Below are 6,632 nucleotides of genomic sequence, written 5' to 3' on the forward strand. Positions count from 1 at the left end.
CTATAACTGGTGACTTGTGCAGGGTGAACCCCGCCTTCGCCCATAAGTAGCTGGGATAGGCTCCAAGTGACCCCCGTGACCCTAGTGAGGATAAAGCGGGTTCAGAAAATGAATGAATGAATATTAATCATTTTAGTTCAGGTTCCACATTCATACCAGTTTGATCTAAAGTGGATCAGACCAGTAAAATAATGACATAACCTATAAATGATGACAACTACAGATTTTTCTCTTTGTATTAGTGTAAAAAATGTGAAATTGCATGAAAATACTCAAATTTACAAACTATCCTTTTAAAAAAAAAAAGGGAAAAAGTTAAACAATTATGAACAACCTTAAATGTCTTTAAAAAAATAAGGGCAATTGGATGAATTGCACAGGCGTAGTTTGGCCTGGGGGGTGCACATGCATGCATTTCGGTCAGTAACTGTGCTTGTGCATCAGTTTCTGTCCTACTTATAATACTATGGGGGTACAGGGCGGTGCGGTCTGTGCCCCCTGCAGAAATGAAAGTGAGACTTTACGCTCATTTATCTTTTCCTACCTCCTGAAGCTTTGCCAACTTTCATTTGAGGGGGCAGGACGTTTGTCCTGGCCTATTATATCTTATACATATATAATAAGTCTAATGCAACGGTGATTAATTTTTTGTATGAAATGTATGGTGTTGTGGCAAGGATTTTAGTTATTATGTCCAGTATGTTACTGGTCCAGCCCATTTGAGATCACACTGTGCTGTGGACACCCAAGGTCTAAACTGTAAGTTGCTGAATCCTGCAGAAGCTCTGAATAATTCCCTCTCAGTATTATGTTCCAGTGTCATTTCTCCTGTTTTTTCCAGTTGAATAGTTACATAACAGCAGAACTGAAGCGGGTCCGTGCACAGTTACTCCACCTGGTTCCATATTTACATCCTTATTTAAAGCCTGTAGAATGTGGGAGTTCTACATGTTCTGGATGTATATACGGAGCCTGACGGAGTCTGGCAGGAAGGCGGCTCAGGTCAGGAATGTCATCCAGGAAGTGGTCTAGAATTAGACTTCCTGTGGGTCCCATAGCTGCTCTGGGTGGAGGCTCTGCTCAAGGTGATGACAACAACGACAGAGGGTGGAGTCTGATTGGTCTGCGTTCAGGACACGCACATGCAGCTGCAGAAAACTGGCTTTAAACCTTCCCTCGGATACTCTGACCATATGTTTGGGTTAAAGACGGGATCAGTGGATGAACAGGATCTGAACATTTAACCCATAAACACCCACTGGTACTTCTGTGGCAGTGAACCATTGAACTTTACTGAACCTTTAAGAGATTTAGCACCATTTATTATTTTGCAGTGAAAAGTATGTATGTTCCTATATTTAATTCACTGATCATGTAGATGTTCATTAAGGCTCAGAGTAAAATTGATGGTTATTGTATCAGATACTGAAGAAATTTATTATATTATTTTATTATTATTATTATTATTTTTAAAAAAGAAAAGCTTTAAGGTTCATTACTGTCACCTGTTATATTTGACTTAATATGAGCCCAGAATAAACAAAACAAACACAGATCTTAAACATCGACAACCAGGAGCACTGAAGGTGGGTATGCAGGTGTATTTGCATGTTTTATTCTCATTTTAAACTTTTTTTTCTTCGTTTTTTTCTTTTTTTTTTTTTTTTTTTTTTTTTTTTTTTTTTTTTATAAAGTGCTTGGCTCGAAGGTTAAACAAAATGAGAAAGAATCTGATTGTTGTTTTTTTTTTAAATCCATGACTGATTTTAAATGTTCTACCTCTAAATTTCTATATTTTTCTTGCTCTGGCTGTAAATAATAATTTTCTATCACAACTAACCATCTACTTTGTTCACATCTCACAGAGGGAGAAAAAAACTCCCATTAAACTTTAAGGAAATATTGATGTTTATAAACTATATGGACATAAATATTGGGACACATGTCTACAGCTGTAAAATGTCCTGTGCATGATGATTGGACAAAAACATCAAAATATTTGATGAAATGAAAAAACTAAAAAAAACTGTAGAACTAGAATATGTAAAATCATAGTCATGGATAAAAAAAAAAAAAATCAGTGTTAAGAGAAATGAAGTCAAACCCATCTCTAAGGCATTTTGGAAGCAAAGATAATTTAACCCAAACTAACCAATGCACTGATATTTATCCCAATATAAAACTATTATTTATATTTGTCATTATTGTTTTGTATCCCAGACCCCTGTTAGAAAAGAAACACCTGAATTCAACAGGTCCACATACTTTTGTCCACATTGTGGATCTATCCATCACCATTAGATTTCACTAAATATCACTTGTTGACCCTTTAAATGATCCAGATGCATATTTTTCCAGTACTTCCTGTAATTTCTTTCTCTTGATGAATGACAGATATTTTTTAAATGTCCTCAACTGGACTCAGGGTCAGGTCATCAGACTGAACTCCTGATTTATGTTTTCAGGACGGCTGTGGAAGTGCACCACAGGTCCAGGTTCTGCAGACAGGAAGCCATGATCGATGCCGTGGACTGTGTTGTCATGGTGATGGGTCTAAAGAACAGCAGGTCAGAGCCGTGTTGTCCTCAGTGTTGTGGTCCCACCCTGACGATGGGGACAACATCCTGGTGTTTGACCCTCTGCTCTGGCCTTAAACACAACTATGAGGGAAACACTGGGTGGTAAAACCAGAGGGGGTTCGAAAGGAGGGGGTGGGGGTGTTGGTATGAGTTAGTTCACACTCCCACTAAGGTCAGACTGACACCGGCTGGGATGAAGCAACAAGGGACATGGATGCACAGAACGATCTAGTGTCCTATGAACCAGAACCAGAATACTTTATTAAACCCACTGGGAAAAATGATGTGTTACAGTTGGTCCATTCAAACAGAATAAAGAGTAGAAGGAAAGAAATGATCAATACAACAAATAACAAGTATGTGTGTATATTTGTGTCTGTATGTATGTACTGTACATAAACACTATTAAACACAATGTGAAGAGCAATTTGTAGAATATGTACTAAACAAATATACTATCAATATGATGATTAAAGAGTAAGTGACATTCCAATCATAGTCCCAACTGAGCCCCTCCCCCTCATTAACCCTCTCCGTTTAGTGTTTGTCAGTTCTTTCTTAGTTTGTTGCACAATAACGACCCAAAATTCTCCCACATTCACATTCTGGGTCTGAGTGTGATGGAGGTGTTTGTGCTCCGGCCTCAGGGTCACTGGGCTCGTTCCAGTGTTGAAGAGGTCCGGGAAGCCGGGGGGCGTAAACAGGGCAGGGGGTGGGGGGGCACGACTGGTCCGTTAATAAACAGGCGTCCCTCTGCAGTCTTGGCTGGTGTTGGTCCAACAGCTGCACGGCGTCACAGAGGTCTGAGAACCCTCTGGGGTCCACCCACAGAAGTCCCTCCTAATCACCAAAAGGACTTCATCTGCACAGTGGGGTACTAATGACACAGTGTTTTTCATACTATTTGTTTTTCATGTAAAAAAAATTATTTCATCAACTTGAGACATAAACAAAAATACCAAATACTCAATAACTCATATTTTTCTTAACCCTTTAAAAGCCATATTTGCCATTTTTTGATGCAAAAAACAAAAACTTTTTCCTTTCTTTGTTCAATATACTCCATAAAAATTGGACTAGTTTTTTTTTTCTCTTTTTTTCATTTGCAGCCTGGCATATGTCAATGATTAACACCAACATTGGTTAATATACATTATTATTTTTTTGTGCTAGGTCAAATGTTAAATGATAAAATGTGTCGGTGTGTATTTTGTACTCATTTCATAGAAGGGTACTAATGTACAACACTTACAGGAGAAGAAAAGGTCTTAACATGTACCACGCATGACTTAAACCAAACATTAATTTTAGACGACATTTAGGCTATATATATAATGTATATTATTATGGACGGAGACAGAAAAGTCAGGTTGAGATTGACTGTCCTTCAGAGTTTGTCATGTCTTTTATGTACTGTGGTTGTCTCTCTCAACTCACCATATATTTTTTATTTGTATGTTTTGTTTTTGTTTTTTTGTAACTTATATTTTATTAGTTTTAAAAGAACAACAACATAAATAAGTCTGGGTAGCACAGTCTTATCAATTATTTTGCTTATATAATGTCCATTTTTTCCACTTTTTGTTCATTTGTGGTTCTTGTAGTCTCAATCTGTGTGTTAGTTTTTCCATTAGAAATATGTCCTCCATCGTAGTTATCCACTGATCCTCTGGTGGTACGTTCATCTTCCCCCAATTCCTTGTTATACATTTTTTTGCAGCTATCAACATCAGCTTTACCAAATATTTATCGTATTCACGTATAGTGTCATCACCAAAGTTGCATAAATGAAGAATTTCAGGTTTCTTTGGAATTGTGTATCCTAATGCTTGACATAGGACATTGCAGATCATTTCCCAATATTCCAAAAGTTTTGAACATTTCCAAAAAACATGAGAATGGTCAACATCCATCTCCCCCCATTCTCTCCAACATTCCTGATGCCTCTGGAACTGTTTACTTTTAAACTTGGGTGTAATAAAATGTTTTTTGTTTTTATTTAATTTTAAAAATTTTTTTTTATCATTTATTAGAAATTTCAGGCGACTCCATTTGAATTCCAGACGACCCAACGTGGGGTCCCGACCCCAAGGTTGAAAAACACTGGATAAATGACTGACTGACAGACCAGTAAAGTGCATGGATCTGAACAGTACCAGTCAGAGTCCATTAGTCCTGCTGTTTCCCTCTCTGACAGTATTGACTTAGAATGCATTATACATTGTCTCTTCCTGGTGCTGTGTGTTAAATCAGTTTTCCCATGTGACTCCAGTACTTTTAGTTTCCCAAGAGTCTGTGAGGAACACAACCTCCACTTTCTGTCCCCCCCACCCCCACCCCCCCTGCCACCATCTGGATGGTTTTCCTGTCCCCCTCCTTTGCCACGACTCCGTCAGGGCTACTTTTATGTTCTGTAGGACCCACAGAAACAATACAGAGACCATGGAGACAAAGACAGTTTGTGTTTTCAGGCTCTTCATTTTACAAACATGGAATCAGTGGTGTTGCATTAGAGCAGGGGTGTTAAACATACGGCCCCTGGGCCAAAACCGGCTCACCAAACAGTCCAGTCCGGCCGTGAGATATAAAATGTAAAAATGACTGAGGTATTAACTGGCAATTATGTTCAAATCATTTTAGTTCAGGTTCCACGTACAGAACGATATGATCTAAAGTGGATCAGACCAGTAAAATAATAACCTATAATTAATGACAAATACACATTTTTATCTTTGTTTTAGTGTCAAAAATATGAACAACCTGAAATGTCTTAAGAGAAATAAATCCAATTTCACCAATATTCTGCCTGTTATTAAATGTTTAGTGTATTTGTAGATCCACTGTGATCTGTAAGTTATAATGTACCTGTGTAAATATTGATACAATTGAATGTATTTTGCATAAGAAATTTCAGGTTGTTCATGTTTTTCATATTTTTTAAAGGACAGTTTGTAGAAATACACTTTTTCATAATGTAATTTTACTTTTTTCACTCAAACGCATAGAGAACAGTTTGTAGTTGTCATTATTTATAGGTTATTCTGTTATTATTTTACTGGTCTGATCCTCTTCAGGTCATATTGGTCTGAATGTGGAACCTGAAATAAAAGGATTAGACCCTTTGATGGGCCAGTTTTGGCCCACGTGCTGTATGTTTGACACCCCTTTAACAACCCTTCATATCCCACCCTCAATATGGACAGGATGGTGTACAATAATGATTTTATTTTGTTTAATTTTAAAGTCTTCTTATTTTCTTATTTATTTCTTATCTTACTTCTTTTATTTTACTTTTACTACTATGCAGCTTTTATTTATAAATACCTGAACATACTTGCTGTATTTTTGTTATTCTATTCTATTCTATTCTATTCTATTCTATTCTATTCTATTCCCCTGGGATGAAATTGAGAAATGCAAAAATTACACTAAGATATTAACAATCCTTTTAGTTCAGGTTCCACATTCAGACCAATTCAATCTCCAATGGGCAGGACCAGTAAAATACTATCATAATAACATAGAAATAATGACAACTCCAAATTTTTCTCTTTGTAAATGTAAATATTGTCATGTATTTACACTAAAACAAAGTATAATTTTGCAAAAAATGTGAATAAACTGAACAAATATGAACAACCTGAAATGTCTTAAGAGAAGTAAGTACAATTTTAACAACATTCTGCCTGTTACTAAATGTTTTGTGTATTTGTAGATCCGCTGTGATCTGTAAGTTCTAATGTACATGTGGAAATGATAAACTGAGGCAGAATATTGTTAAAATTAGTTATTTTTTCAGTTTGTTCATGTTATTCACATTGTTTGAAAAGACAGCTTGTAGATGTAAACCTTTTCATAATGTAAATTTACTTTTTTTGCTCTTACACAGAAAATTTTGGAGTCCAAATTATTTATATATTATGTTCTAATGTTATATATGTTATATTATTTTACGAGTTCGGCCCATTTCAGATCAAATGTAGCTGAATGTGGCCCCTGAACTAAAATGAGTTTGACACCCCTGCACTAGTCTAATCATCCAACTTTTCATTG

This window comes from Sphaeramia orbicularis, chromosome 6, assembly GCF_902148855.1.
Source record: "Sphaeramia orbicularis chromosome 6, fSphaOr1.1, whole genome shotgun sequence".
NCBI classification, from domain to species: domain Eukaryota; kingdom Metazoa; phylum Chordata; class Actinopteri; order Kurtiformes; family Apogonidae; genus Sphaeramia; species Sphaeramia orbicularis.